The 14,804-nt window shown below is 42.3% G+C and overlaps 1 protein-coding gene and 1 long non-coding RNA gene across 3 annotated transcripts in view; one reads left to right on the top strand and one right to left on the bottom strand.

Annotated features, from left to right (window-relative positions):
* The window catches only part of LOC125085281 (uncharacterized), a 35,074-nt gene extending 28,205 nt beyond the window's left edge, over positions 1 to 6,869 (top strand). Inside the window, exon 4 of the long non-coding RNA XR_007122841.1 lies at positions 6,828 to 6,869. This is a non-coding gene — a long non-coding RNA (uncharacterized LOC125085281). The remainder of the gene's footprint in view (positions 1 to 6,827) is intronic.
* SHLD2 (shieldin complex subunit 2) overlaps positions 1 to 14,804 on the bottom strand; it is a 94,450-nt gene that overhangs the window by 48,660 nt on the left and 30,986 nt on the right. The window lies entirely within an intron of this gene.

Below are 14,804 nucleotides of genomic sequence, written 5' to 3'. Positions count from 1 at the left end.
TCAAAACCTTCAAGTTCTAAAGATGCATTAAAATCAAGCACAACAGGGAGAAATAAACTATGCTTACTAGCAGGTGGGAATACTTATATTCAAATCAAATGCATAAAATTACAGTGATAATGACCTTCCCTCTCGCAAATATCTGGGTTTCTCTCCAACGGTTTCTTCCCTTCAATCTCAAATCCTTAAAAAATAAAACAAAACAAAAAACAAACTTCTGGGGTGGGTTTAAGTGTCTGCTTTCAGCTCAGGTCAGGATCCAGGAGTCCTGGGATAGAGCCCCATGTCCCATGTAGGGCTCCCTGCTCAGTGGAGAGCCTGCTTCTCCCTCGCCCTCTGCTGCTCCCCCTGCTTGTGCTCTCTCTCTCTCCAGTACGCTCGCCCTCTCTCACATAAATAAAATCTTTTAAAAAGCGGGGGGGTGGGGGGGGGAACCAAACTTCTATGTTGTTTCTTTGTTCTTACTTCCCATTTATTCTCCAACACACTTAAATATGGCTCTTATTCCAGTCATTTTTTTTTAGATTTTTTTTTTTATTATTATTTACTTGACAGAGATCACAAGTAGGCAGAGAGGCAAGCAGAGAGAGAGAGAGAGAGAGAGAGAGAAGGAAGCAGGCTACCCACTGAGCAGAGAGCCCGATGCGGGGCTCGATCCCAGGACCCTGAAATCATGACCTGAGCCGAAGGCAGAGGCTTTAACCCACTGAGCCACCCTGGCGCCCCTTATTCCAGTCATTTTATAGTAAAAAGCTATAATGCTTTTTACTATGAAAACCAATGCCCTTTAATGGCCAAATCCAAAGGTCAGTTTTCGATCCTTTCCTTACTGCCATTTGAAACTGTTTATAAGTTCCTCGTACCTGAAACATTCTCTTTTGATTCTGTGAGAGTGCATCGGATTGGAATTATTTTGTGCTTAAGAGACAGATAATTGCTGGTTTTTTCATTCACTCATTCATACAACAAATACTTAATACTACGTGCTGGGCATTATGCTAGGTAATGAGAAGTCAGCAATGACAAGGAGTCTTCAGTAGCTTCTAGTCTAATGGGAGCAACAAAATGGCATTATAAAATAGTGCTATTGAGGGGCTCCTGGGTGGCTCAGTGGGGTTAAGCCTCTGCCTTCCACTCAGGTCATGATCTCAGGGTCCTGGGACCAAGCCCTGCATTGGTCTCTTTGCTCTGCAGGGTGCCTGCTTCCCCCACCCCTCTCTGCCTGCCTCTCTGCCTACTTGTGATCTCTGTCAAATAAATAAATGAAATATTTTTTATAAAAATAATGCTATTGACCTGCCACAGGATTAAATGCAGGGATGTGTCTAGCAGGCAGAAGGGGGGGGGGGCAACCAACCAAAGCAGGACAGCCCATTATCTGCATTTTTCATAGGCTCTTAGGACTACAGTTAATGATTAATTTAAAATCAAATCAATTCAGAAAAAAAGGAGTCCAACATAGTCCCCAAGTCCCTTTCCTCTCCACCCCACCACAGGAGCCCAGAAAGCAGCTTCAGTTGCCTTACCCAAGAGACACACATGCCTTCAGAACATTTACAGAGACTATAAGACACACACTGCTTCTGGGTCCTCACTTAACCTTTTCTCCTGAAGGTCCTGCAGTCGGACTTCTTTTTCTTACCGCTGTTCAGACAACGGTGAAGTTCAAATTGTCAAATAAGTACTCACAGTACTGGGTGACTCTAATTGCAAAACTCTCTTCCCTCCGTTTCTACAATGCTACGCTTTCCTAGTTCCTCTTCCTCTCTGGCCCTTCTTTCTCTCTCATGTTGGACCATGTCCTCTTTTCACGCCACACAACTCTGCAGAATTTCACCCGGTCTCATTCATTTAACTACTAAATATCCCCCAATGGATACTTATGCTTTATCAATGGATACTTAACCAACCACTCTGCCGAACTTCAAACATCCCTCTAGTCTTGCTATACCCTGTATCCAAACTGGATTCCAGTCCTTGGACTCAACTCTAGTACAGTTTATGGTTACAAGGCCATGAGGCCAGAGGTCCCCAAGATTCAGAGCCCTACATGGGAAGCACACAGGGATATCTTGAGAGTTCAGAGAAGATCTCCCAGGACAACAGACGTCTGAAATGAATCAGTTCCATAAAACACAAGGTTATGTGTCCCTAATAATTATTTCAGTATGCCTTTACTTGTTTAAAGGTACCCCCCAGTAAGTGTGGAACTTCCCCCACACACACCAAAAAATGGACTAGAAAGTATGGTCCTGTTAATTCAAAAAAGAAGAATTTTTTCGAAGGTTTTTATATCTAAGGCTGCTGCTACAAAATCCTGTAACTGACAGGAGTTGTGAGTGAGTGAACAGGAGAATAGGATGGGGGGGCCACAAATCATCTATCAAAGCAAAAATACACAGAGTAGAAAGTTAAGTTGCAGACAACTGATAAATTGCAATGATTCCAGGATATGTTTGGGGTGTACTCAGAGGGTTAAAGCTCATTAAGATACCAGATGAAACTTGCAAGTACATATCCATTACTGTAGTTAATGATTAGCCAATTTCTCAATCTGCAGAAGGCCGCTTCAGTCAGAAAGACCAATACAACCATAACCCTTTATCTTTAGAGTGGTCAGAGTCTGATGAATGGGTCAAAGATTTATAAAACAGGATGAACTGTATCAGCAAGTTTTGTCTTTGCAGAACACTGCAACTAAAAATGCTTATTTCAAAACATATGTGGTTAAAAGAGAGTCCTTTCTCTGCCTTATAAAACTCACTGTTATAATGCCTTTCCATGCCCATTTTACCAAAAACGCTAAGCATCATAAAGTTATTCGATAGCATTAAATAACAAAATAAAGAGGCAAGACAGGGTTGTGTTGAGAAGCATGGGTTTCAGAGTAGGAGAGATACGGTTACAACTCTGCAACTTACTAAAAATGTAAACTTGGAATTGTAGAAGCTACGTGATAGTTACACGGGGCTCATCATTACTATTCTTGCTACTTTTGTAGACATCTGAAAACAACTATAATAAAAGATTAAATTTCTTTACATATCAAATGAGAATTAAGTTTCTTTATCTGTCAATTGAGAATAACACCATGTCCCATCTTACAGCGCTGTTGTGAGATGAGTACACAGTACTCGCTCCGTGAATGTTAGTCTCAAACCCTGGAAACTCTACACACACATACTTGGTAGGACAAACAAAAACCAGCCCATGGTGTTTCCTCCAAGGTTTTGTTTCTTATGTGTATTTTTACATAATTGTAACCATAAAATTGAAATAATTTTGTATTCTGCTTCAATGGTTTTATAGGGCCACCCTTTTACAGGGCCACCCTTTTATGTCAATCTATAATCTTCCTAATCATTTTTAATGCTCACTTAATACTCTAATGATGAATCTAATTTAGTTAACCATTACTCTCCAATTCATTAATTTGTTTCTAACTTGTCATTAGTATAGCCCTTGCTGCAATAAATGATTTGGGACATTCAACATCACTTTTCAATTAATTTTTGGTGGTAAACTCCCAGGTATAGGATTATTGGGTCAAAGACAGTCCATTGTTATGATTCTTAATATATAGTACTATGTCATTTGCAAAAGAATTGAACAGTTTATAATGCCACAAAGGATGGCTGAGAGTTCCTGCTTGACACAACTTTGTTAGCATCTGAAAAAATAATTTTACTAGTAAGGGTACTGAGCTACTTTACTACGGGTTCATCTGCATTTCCCTAGATATGTCCAAATAGGAGGAAAAAAAAGTGAATTTTAAATTACATTTGGATGAATGTCTTTAATATATAAAGAGTAATAAAAAAAATGGGTAAGAAGATAAGCAGGTATACAGCACAAAAAAAATACAAGGTTAAAAACAAAGAAAACATGCATCCTCCTAATAACATGAAAGAAAAATTAGTAAGTTAGTGAGAAAACATTTCTACCTATCAAACTAGAAAGATTCACTTAAAAGTTACAAGGGTGCAGGAAATGATTTCTACTCATAGGGGTTTAAACTATGAAAGCTTTTCTGGGGGGCAATATGGCAATGGATATCAAAAGTCTTACAATTCTGCATCCCCTTGGCCCCACAGTTACATTCCTAAGAGTTTAACCTCAAAGAAAAAACATCATATACACTCTCACCCACTCACTACAAGGATACTCGTAGCAGTACTGTCTAAAATTAAAAAAAAAAAAAGGTGAGGACAAAATGTACCCACTGAGATCAGTTTTAACTGATTATAAATTTATTTATAAATTATGGCCCAGCCATACAAAGGCAAACTACAAGGCCACTAAAAATCATAAAGACATATAATATCACCTAAAAAAGAATCCTCTCCTTGGGGCGCCTGGGTGGCTCAGTGGGTTGAGCCGCTGCCTTCGGCTCAGGTCATGATCCCAGGTCCTGGGTTCGAGCCCCACATCGGGCTTTCTGCTCGGCGGGGAGCCTGCTTCCTCCTCTCTCTCTGCCTGCCTCTCTGCCTGCCTCTCTGCCTACTTGTGATTTCTGTCAAATAAATAAATAAAAATCTTAAAAAAAAAAATCCTCTCCTTATATATAAAACAAGGAGACTATTAAAAATTAAATATAGAAAGATTGTATATTTTAAAACACAGTATTCAGTTTACTACAATTTATATTTAAGTTAGAAACCATTTCCCCTTCTATGTAAGAAAAATATGTGTTCTCCATGGTAACTGATACAAGCGGTGGCAAAAAAAGCTTTTTTTGCTTTAACCTCACTGCATCATTCCAATCTGTCATCTTGCGTCATTGTACTAAGAAGTGACATGGGATATTAGTATGTCCTGTATTATGTACGTTCACGCTGAACTCTACTCTTAAGAGTCACTACTAACCACTACATGTTAGTACCTGAATTTCCCATTTAAAATGACAGAACAGGGCGCCTGGGTGGCTCAGTGGGTTAAGCCGCTGCCTTCGGCTCAGGTCATGATCTCAGGGTCCTGGGATCGAGGCCCGCATCGGGCTCTCTGCTCGGCAGGGAGCCTGCTTCCCTTCCCTCTCTGCCTGCCTCTCTGCCTGCTTGTGATCTGTCAAATAAATAAATAAAAATCTTTAAAAAAATAATAATAAAATAAAATAAAATAAAATAAAATGACAGAACAAGGGGCGCCTGGGTGGCTCAGTGGGTTAAAGCCTCTGCCTCTGGCTCAGGTCATGATCCCAGGGTCCTGGGAGGGTCCTGGAAGGGCCCTGGGATTGAGCCATGCATCTGGCTCTCTGCTCGGCAGGGAGCCTGCTTCCCTTCCCTCTCTGCCTGCCTCTCTGCCTACTTGTGATCTGTCTGTCAAATAAATAATTAATCTTTTTTAAAAAATAAAATAAAATGACAGAATAAGAGGGTGGTGGGGTTATGGACTTTGGGGAGGGTATGTGCTATGGTGAGTGCTGTGAAGTGTGTAAGCCTGACGATTCACAGACCTGAAACCCCTGAGGCAAATAATACATTGTATATTAATAAAAATGATTAATAAAAAATAAATAAATAAATGACAGACCAGTGCCACACTTTATGTGACCTATGAAAGGATGAAAGGTGTGGTATTTGTCCTAAAAACAGAAGCAACTGAGATTTAAAGCTACTACTCATTCTTGTAACTAAACTAAGCTACGAAGGCAAAGGCAGCAGACAAATAATTCTTTAAATCTCCTTGCACGACCTTGATTTCCTTTACACTGGCTTTCAAGTGAGGAATGTCATCACGGGCCCATCGCCACTTCGGGTTGATGTCGAGCAGTGAGCCTCCTTAGTCCTGCGTGCAATGCGGCAGGAAGGTCTCCTTCCCACACCCCACTGCAGACATGCGCCTTTCACCCCGTGAAGTCCCAGCATTTAAACAGGACGCAAGCCTTAACCTAGCTGCTTGTTTACCTTCGGAATATTGTGACCAGACACTTGGATTTGCCCGGAAAAGTCCCATCCTGGTGGCCTGGTCAGTCAGTTTCCCTTTCTACTGTTCACATGTCTCATTTAGAGATACATTATACAGTCACCAAGTTAAGAACCACACAAATGCATGAATAAATGTCCTATTGGTGAAGAGCATACCTCTTAATACATTTTATCAGAAACATAGTAGGAACAATTTAAGGGAGGAAGGAAACATTCTGTTCAGTTTTACTGTACAATTTTTTAAAAAAGATTTTTCATTTATTTATTTATTTAGAGACAGAGTGCACAGGCAGTGGGGGAGGAACAGAGGAAAAGGGAGAGGCAGACTGCCCACTGAGCAGGGAGCCTCAAGGTGGGGCTCATTCCAGGACCTTGAGATCACGACCTGAGCCCAAGATAGATGCTCAACTGATTAAGCAACCCAGGCACCCCTCTTGTACAATTTTTTAAATAATGAAATACTAATGGAAATACGGTTGAATAGTATCTAAAAATTACAACATGCATTTGAGAATCTCACAATGGAGATAAGAATTAAATGACGTAGAGAAGAGAATTAACGTGTTTGGCAACCAAGGGGAAAAAAAGAATCTGGCCATCAGGTTCTGCAGACAGGTACTTATGAAACTGCAGACAAAAGGTATTAAAACTTTTGGATCCAGGGCCCCTGGATGGCTCAGTTGGTTAAGTGTCTACCTTGGGCTCAGGTCATAATCCCAGCGTCCTGGGATGGAGTTTGCATGGGGCTCCCTGCTCAGTGCCGAGTCACTTGTCCCTCTGCCTGCTACTCCCTCTGCTTGTGCTCACTCTTTCTCTGACAAATAAATAAATAAATCTTTAAAAAAAAAGTAAACCCAGGGCGCCTGGGTGGCTCAGTGGGTTAAGCCTCTGCCTTCGGCTCAGGTCATGATCCCAGGGTCCTGGGATCAAGCCGCACATTGGCTTTCTGCTCAGCAGGGTGCCTGCTTCCTCCTCTCTCTCTCTGCCTACTTGTGATCTCTGTCTGTCAAATAAATAAAAATTTTAAAAAATAAAAAATAAATTAAAGAATAATAATAAAATAAAATAAATAAACTTTTTGGATCCAGTCTTCCTGGAAAATGTCTTGGACAGTAAGATGTCAACTTGTCTGAGGCTCATACTTTCTAAGGAATTCCTGTCAAACCCTAAAATATCGCACTTTGCTTCCCCACCCCCCACCACGTAATAGGAAAAGGAAGGAACTCAAAGTGGGACAATCACAATCTCTAAGCCAGGGGTCTGCCTGCCAACCCCCAGGATTGCTACCATCTCCACCCATTCCCTAAAAATATATGAAAAACAAAATGAACAAACCAAAGGGGGGGGGGGGACTTTGCAGTTTAAGTCCTGACATTCTTTTGTAAAAAGTCACACTCAGCCAGTGGGGCCTCCATCCCTCCAGCAACTCAAGCCAAAAAGCTTGGTGTTCTCACTGACTGCTTTCTTTTTCTCTTAACTCACCAAATCCCTTTTGCCAGCCCTTTAAGATTCCTTTAGAAGTTGGCCACTTGGGGCACCTGGGTGGCTCAGTGGGTTGGGCCTCTGCCTTAGGCTCAGGTCATGATCTCCTGGTCCTGGGATGGAGCCCTGCATCAGGCTCTCTGCTTGGCAGGGAGCCTGCTTTCCCCTCTCTATCTGCCTGCCTCTCTGCCTACTTGTGAGCTCTCTCTCTCTCTCTCTCTGTCAAATAAATAAAAAATGAAAAAAAAATCTTTAAAAAATTTTTTTAAAAAATAAAAAAAATCTTTAAAAATAATTTGACCACTTTTATCCCCCTTCACCTGCTCTCATCCTGATTCAAACCACCATGATCTGGATGATTGAAAACAGCCTCCTAACTGCTTTCCCTGTTCCCCACTCAGAACACTTGACCAGGGTCACACAGCCTGGAGGTCATGGAGCAGGGGCTAGAGGACAGGACGTCAGAGCCTACGCTCCCCGTCACTACTGCTCCATACTGCCTTCTGCTTTTCTGTCTTCCCACACCCGTGCTAGAACCCTGCCACTGGGTCACCAAGGATCCTCCAGAGCACTGGCTCATCTAAAGAGGTGTGAAAAGAACAAAACTTCAGCATAAAGAGGCTTCACTATCAAAGAATTCCACTGGGAAGGTTCACTATAAACTTCATAATGAAGCAAATAATAAGTGGCTTTTAAGAAAACAGCTCTTTTAATCCTCTGCTTCCTTCCTATATGACCCATTTTTCTCTCTCCTTCCTTCCCCTCCCTCCCCTTCTCTCTCTCTCTTCCTCTTCTCTACCCTCCCCCACCCAGGTCTCTCTCTCTCTCTCTCACTTCTCACTTTAATGAGCTGGCAATGAGATGCTAAACTTCCAAGAAATCAAATATTCAGATTTTAAAACCCGTTGCTCAGCGAGCTGAAACAGAAAGTATACGTAACGAAGTACAGATGACAGAACTACCTACCTGACCTAACCTCACACTTTCTCCCTTTCACCTTTAATATCTTAATGTGTGGGACACCTGGGTGGCTCCATCAGCTCAGCGTCTGCCTTCAGCTCAGGTCATGATCCCAGGGGCCTGGTCCAGTCCAGGTCCTACATCACCATCATCAACAATAACAATATCATCATCACCATCATCATCTTCATCCTCATAGGGCTCCTTGCTCAGTAGGGAGCCTGCGTCCCCCCCTCTCCCTCTGCCTTCTTCTCCCTCTGCCTGCCACTCCCCTTACTGGTGCTCACCCATGTTCTCTCTCTGACAAATAAATAAAGTCTTTTAAAGTGATAATAATAATAATCTCTTAAAATATACCCCAGCACCTAGAGGATTTGCATTAACATTCTTTCCCTAGACACATGTTTACTAGTTTTAAATTTTTGTAATTAAATGTTTGATAATAAGCACAGGTTTAGGAGTCCTGTACCAATGACTGTGGACGACTGTACTCGTGTAGCCATCACCCAAAATGAGACATGGCACATTTGCAGGGACCTCAGGAAGTTCCATCCTGCTCTTTCCTCAACACTGTCCCTCCCTCTCCAACCTACAATTATTTTCTGATTTCTATCTTTGCAGAATAGTTCTGCCTTTTCTTAGACTTCACATAACCCACATAGTATATGTTCGTTTATGTCTAGTTTCTTTCCCTGAACACAGGGTTCTGAGACTCCTCTGCGTTGCTGGGTGTAACAGTTGTCGGGACCTGTGAACAACCACAATTTATCCATTTTCCTGTAGACAGACATTTCAGTGGTTTCCAATTTTTAGCTATTATGAATAAGGCTGTGGACATGTGTTTTCCTTTCTCTTCATCAAATACAAGGAGTAGAAATGACAAATCAGAAGACAGATATGTGTTCAATTTCATTAGAAATTACCAAATGGCTTCCCAAGAGCTGTGCCATTTTGCACAATCACCAGCAATGTGCGGTTCCAGTTGTATCACACCATCCCCAAGGCTAAGTACAGTTAGTCTTTCTCTTGTTAGTCATTCTACAGGGTGCGAAATGGTACCTCCTTGTAAGTTTACATTGGCATTACTCCCCTGCTGACTAAGTGAGGCTCAGTGCCTTCCCAAGTGTTTGCTGACAATTGGTATGTCTTCCTTTGGAAAGTCATGGCTTTTCCTCATTTTGTTACTGCACAATTCCTCTTTTGTTCATTTTCCTATTGGGTTTTTGCAGTTCTTTACAACCCCTAGATACAAGTCCTTTGACACATAAAAGAGGTAGAAATATTTTCCTCCCACTCAAGTATTTGATGCTGGACATTTTCATTACTGGATGTTGGTTTTTACTGTATTCATTTAGAGAGCAATGGATTCAGTTTTGGCTCACGGTTCAGTTACTTACAATTCATTTGATACTTTCCAAACATGCTTCTGAGATTTGTTAGGGTGGGCTTAGAGGTGGCTTTGGTCTATGGCTAATTTAACCCCTCCAAGATGTCCAGCCAATGTCCATGTATGAAACAGTCTCTCCGAGGCACCTCAGTGGCTCAGTGGGTTAAGCCTCTGCCTTCAGCTCAGGTCACGATCTCAGGATCCTGGGATCGAGCCCAGCATCGGGCTCTCTGCTCAGCGGGGAGCCTGCTTCCCCCTCTGTCTCTGCCTGATGCTCTGCCTACTTGTGATCTCTCTCTGTCAAATAAATAAAGAAAATCTTTAAAAAAAAAAAAAGAAAGAAAGAAAGAAACAGTCTCTCTTCAATGCCTAGTAGAAACACACACTACTCTGACTGAGCTCTATGTGGGCTCCTGGAATTGTTCAGCGTGCTGATTGCCAGTGTGGCTTTCCCCAGCATTGTAGGGTTTCATACTTCGCATATGCAGATGAGTATTCATCAACAGATTCTAGAGGACCTTTCTATAGATCTCCAGAGATCTCCTGGTTCTATGGATTTCTGTGTAGTACCCTCTGCTCTGGTTTATCCCACAAATTCTAGGTGCTTTAGCTGCTTTGAACTCTCCTGGGCTCTATCTGGGTTTCTCTACTCTGCTACAGTCTAGCAAGTGCCTACAGGCCATGTGCTGGGCACCTACAGTGTCATTTCTTTCAAGGGTCACTACCCTGCCCTGTTTTCCAATGTCTGAAAGTGGCTGTTTCATATATTTTAATCCTGTTTTTCAGTGTCCAATAGGAGGGCAATGTTCAAGGTAGTTAATCTTACACGGGAATATGTACCACTTTTATAGTTTCCTTCTTTGTGTTAATTTTTAGTGGTTGGTCTAGTGACTAAAATACGAGTTTGAAGTTATGACCGTCTACACACAAATAAAAGTGCACTAATTCAGCATATGAAATTTAGGACAGCATAATTCCATTTCCTTCTTCTGGTATTCTTGTGGTATTATATTCTATTTCTATAAAAGCTGTAAACCCATGTTTTAACATTTCTGCTTTAAATACCCAATAGTCTGCGGGTATCTATTATATGTGAAGGTTCCAGAAGGTTTCCCAACATACTAGTCTAGGTTATTTAACATTCCTGGTTTTCTTCCTTCTTTTCTGCAGACCCAAGGTTCTGTCTGGACTCTTTTATCTTTACCTTGTGGAACATTTTTTAGCATTTTGTGGCAGTTCACATCTGCTAGAAACAAATTCTTTCACCTTTTAATTGGTGTGAAAATACCTTTGTTTTCCCTTGGTTTTTGTAGACTTCCTTCTCGAGACAGAATTCTAGGCCAACAGGGTGTTTGGTTTGGTTCCGTTTCCTTCAGCACTTTTGTGGATGTCACTCTATTGTCTTGAAGCCTCTAGTTTTTTTCTGTTGAGTGTTTAGCCATAATTCACACTGTTATCCCCATGTAGTTACTGTGTCTTTTACTCACTGGCTTGTGAGATCTACTCTTCAATGTTTAGCAGTTTGATTATGATGTGTGTAGGTCTGGGATTTTTGTTGTTGTGGATTCATTGGTTTCTTTCTGTTTGTATTTAACCTACTTGGGGCTTGCGGAGCTCTCGATTCTGTGAACTGAGGTCTTTCATCAGTTTTAGAAATTCTTGACCATGGTCTCCTCAAGAATGTCTTCTGCCACTTCTCTCCTCTTTCAAAAACCCCAAGTAAAAATACATCAGACCGACATTATCCCACAGGTGGAGGAGTTCTTTCCTCCCTCTCCCCTTAGTTACATTGCTCTCTCCTTAGTTACATTGGAATGTGCCATTGACAGGGCTCCATATTCACTGATCCTATCTTCTGACATGGGAAGAAGCTGTTAAGCCCATGCGTAAGCCCAATCTTCACTTCTAACATTACAGTTTCATTTCTAGAATTTCCATTTCGTTCCTTGGTAGAGCTTCCTTGACTCTGCTAAAAATCCCCATCTGCTCGTACATGTTGCCCACCTTTACCATTAGATCCTCTAGCATTCTTTCCTCCTTAGTTATCTTTATGTGTCTGTCTGATAATTCCACCACATGGATTACCTCTGGGTCTCTCTCTCCTGGCTATTTCCTCTCCTGATATTTGGTCACATTTTCCTGCTTTTTCTTATGTCTTCTAATTTTTTATTATAACCCAGATATTCTGTACAAAAATACATTCATCACTGAAGTAAGTAATATTTCCCTTCTAGAAAGAGACATGCATGACCCTCTGTCAGGCCACTGGAATGGGGTGTGAGTCAGTCTCACCTGTCCTTAATCTCGGGCTGGGCTTTGATGCAGCTTTAGCTTGATGTTGTCTCTCACTGGCTTCAAATATTTAAAGGGTGGGACTCGGGACTTTTGCTAGAGCAGGGTCTGGGATCCAAGCCCAGGTAGGATTCCAGAGACCTGCCTGTGCTTCACAACTAAGCCATGGGCTGTCCAAACTGTGGGAGTGCTTTATGTGTACCCTGTGACAGTTAAGTAAACAGATGGCAGATGGGGTGAGCCAGGTTTCGCACTAGAATAAGAGTAACAGATAAACAAGGGGAGGAATTTAGAATGATCTAAGTGTCAATGGATTTTTTGGACATGTCAGTATGAACTCACATTTAGCCTAATATAGATGGAGATGGGTATATATAGAAATATTTATAGATATGTGTAAATATACAAATTAGTACCTCCACATATATTTCCTGGCTCTGTCAGCTGAGAGGGCCTACAAGCACAACATCCCAGTAGCAACAAGCACATCTAACAAGCAGATCTTGGTTTCCCCATTCTCAAATAAAAGCAACGAGGGCTCCTGGGAGAAGGAGCTGACTGAAGGACTGTGGCAGGAAATATACACATAAACCTGGAGTATCACATAGTGCCGGAAGTAAGAAACACACACACACACACATACACACACACACAAACGTTGACAGGGTAATGTCAAAGAGACAACTGAAAGAGCTCCCAGTGGTCAAAGGTGGAACAATTTCAACCAAATAAATAAAGTAGTAATTGGACCATAACCTCAAGTCTAAAATAAATATCCATGAGTCCATACTGTTTAAGAAAATGGGGGTGCCTGGGTGGCTCAGTCCTTGAAGCATCTGCTCTTGGCTCCCCATCCCCTCGAGCTCACTCACATTCTCTCTCTCTCTCTCAAATAAATAAATAAATCATTAAAAAACTAAAACCACTCCAAAAATAAGTTGATTTTTAAAACAAAAGCAACAGGGAGCTCTCTCTGCTTCAAGCGTGACTGCCAGGTTTTTCATCTGCTAGGGATTCTCTTCGCTTTCCGGTCCCTGCCTTGCTTTCTGCAGCCCAGGTGACCTCTTTTCAGCCTGTTCCTCCCCAGCCTTCCTGCGAGAGGGCAGCTTCCTACACTGTGGGAAGGCCTGGAGTGAATTAGAGGGTTTCTCTTACCTGTCCTGCCCTGTGTTCAGTGCTCTGGAACTGAAAGCCGAGAGTTGCAGAGTGTGGGGAAGGGGAGGGGAAGGTCATCTCCAGCTCCCTCCCTGGCTTCAGGCTTCCATAACTGAAAACCTAGGGCACTCCTGGTGAGTGTCTCTCAGCTCTCCAGGTCTACTCCTTCACCCCTGCCCAGTCCTCTGCTTGCTGAGGGCGGTTACTGGGCACTTGGGGAGAGTTCCGTGTGCCTCAGGTAAGGTCTTGGTCAGCTCGACTTCCTCGGCCCAGGTGTGTGGCTCCTCATCCCTGAGTATTCTGTGAAGACCTGTGGGTGAGGGCTGGAAGTGGACTTGCTCTTTGGCGGAGGAGCAACTGTGGCTCCTCAGGGTTCTAGACTGTCGCACCAGCCCACCTGCATGGGGCCACAACAGGCCAGCCCAAAGTGTGGCAGGTTTCTTCTTTCCCCCATCTGGGGCAGGTTCCTCTTCCTTGGGCTGTTCTGAACAGCCATGGGTCTCCTCTCCACTGTGAAGCTTTCATTAATTTCTGGAGTTTGGTTCACTTGGGTTTCCTTATATCTTCTCTGACTGGTGGGTTTTTAAAACTATGATCCTTACTTGGCTTCTGCTGGTTTTCAGGGTGACCATAACAAATCCTTGTAACTTTGTACATCCAAAGAAGTGGCAGGATTCATTCCCCAATGCTTCTGATGGTTTACCATGCCCCTCATACTCACACCTCCGAGGCATTAAGGTTTCCTTTCAAATATCCTCTCTCTCCAAAGAAGCCTTGCCTGATTACCCTGTCTAAAAGAGTCTTACCAGGGGCATCGGGCTCTCTGCTCATTGGGGAGCCTGCTTCCCCCTCCCTCTGCCTGCTTCTCTGACTACTTGTGATCTCTCTCTCTGTCAAATAAATAAATAAAATCTTTAAACATAAAAAAATAAAAGAGTCTCACCAGATCTGGCAAATCCACAGAGACAGAAAGCAGATTCGTGGTTGCCAGGGCTGGGAAAGGGAGGGAGGAGTAGGGAACAACTGCTTAATGGGTATAGGGCTCCTTTTAGGGTTGATGAAAAAGTTCTGGAACCAGCCAGTGGTGATGTGTACACAGCATCATGGAGGTACCTTATTGCTACTGACCTGCACACATTAAAATGTTTAAAAACTTTATACCTGGGCGCCTGGGTGGCTCAGTGGGTTAAGCCGCTGCCTTTGACTCAGGTCATGATCTCAGGGTCCTGGGATCGAGTCCCGCATCGGGCTCTCTGCTCAGCAGGGAGCCTGCTTCCTCCTGTCTCTCTGCCTGCCTCTCTGCCTGCTTGTGATCTCTCTCTGTCAAATAAATAAAAATAAAATCTTTAAAAAAAAATAAAAAAATAAAAACTTTATACCTATTTTGCCACAATAAAAAAAAAATGAATAGATAAATAAATGCTTAAGCAAATGAAAAAAATCTAGCAGTAGTTTCTGGGAAGATGGAAAGATTAAACATACATATTTAATTTTACACTTTCCTAAAATGCTAATAAGGTATTTTTAAGGCATAAACAAAAGTCTGAAGGCTGGAAAGCAGATGGAACAGTGGTAAATAGTAACAGATCCAGGAAAGCTGAATC

This window comes from Lutra lutra, chromosome 14 (genome assembly GCF_902655055.1).
Source record: "Lutra lutra chromosome 14, mLutLut1.2, whole genome shotgun sequence".
In the NCBI taxonomy this organism is placed as follows: Eukaryota; Metazoa; Chordata; class Mammalia; order Carnivora; family Mustelidae; genus Lutra; species Lutra lutra.
The sequence above is the reverse complement of the archived record's forward strand: the minus strand, read 5'-3'. Positions and strand labels throughout refer to the sequence as shown.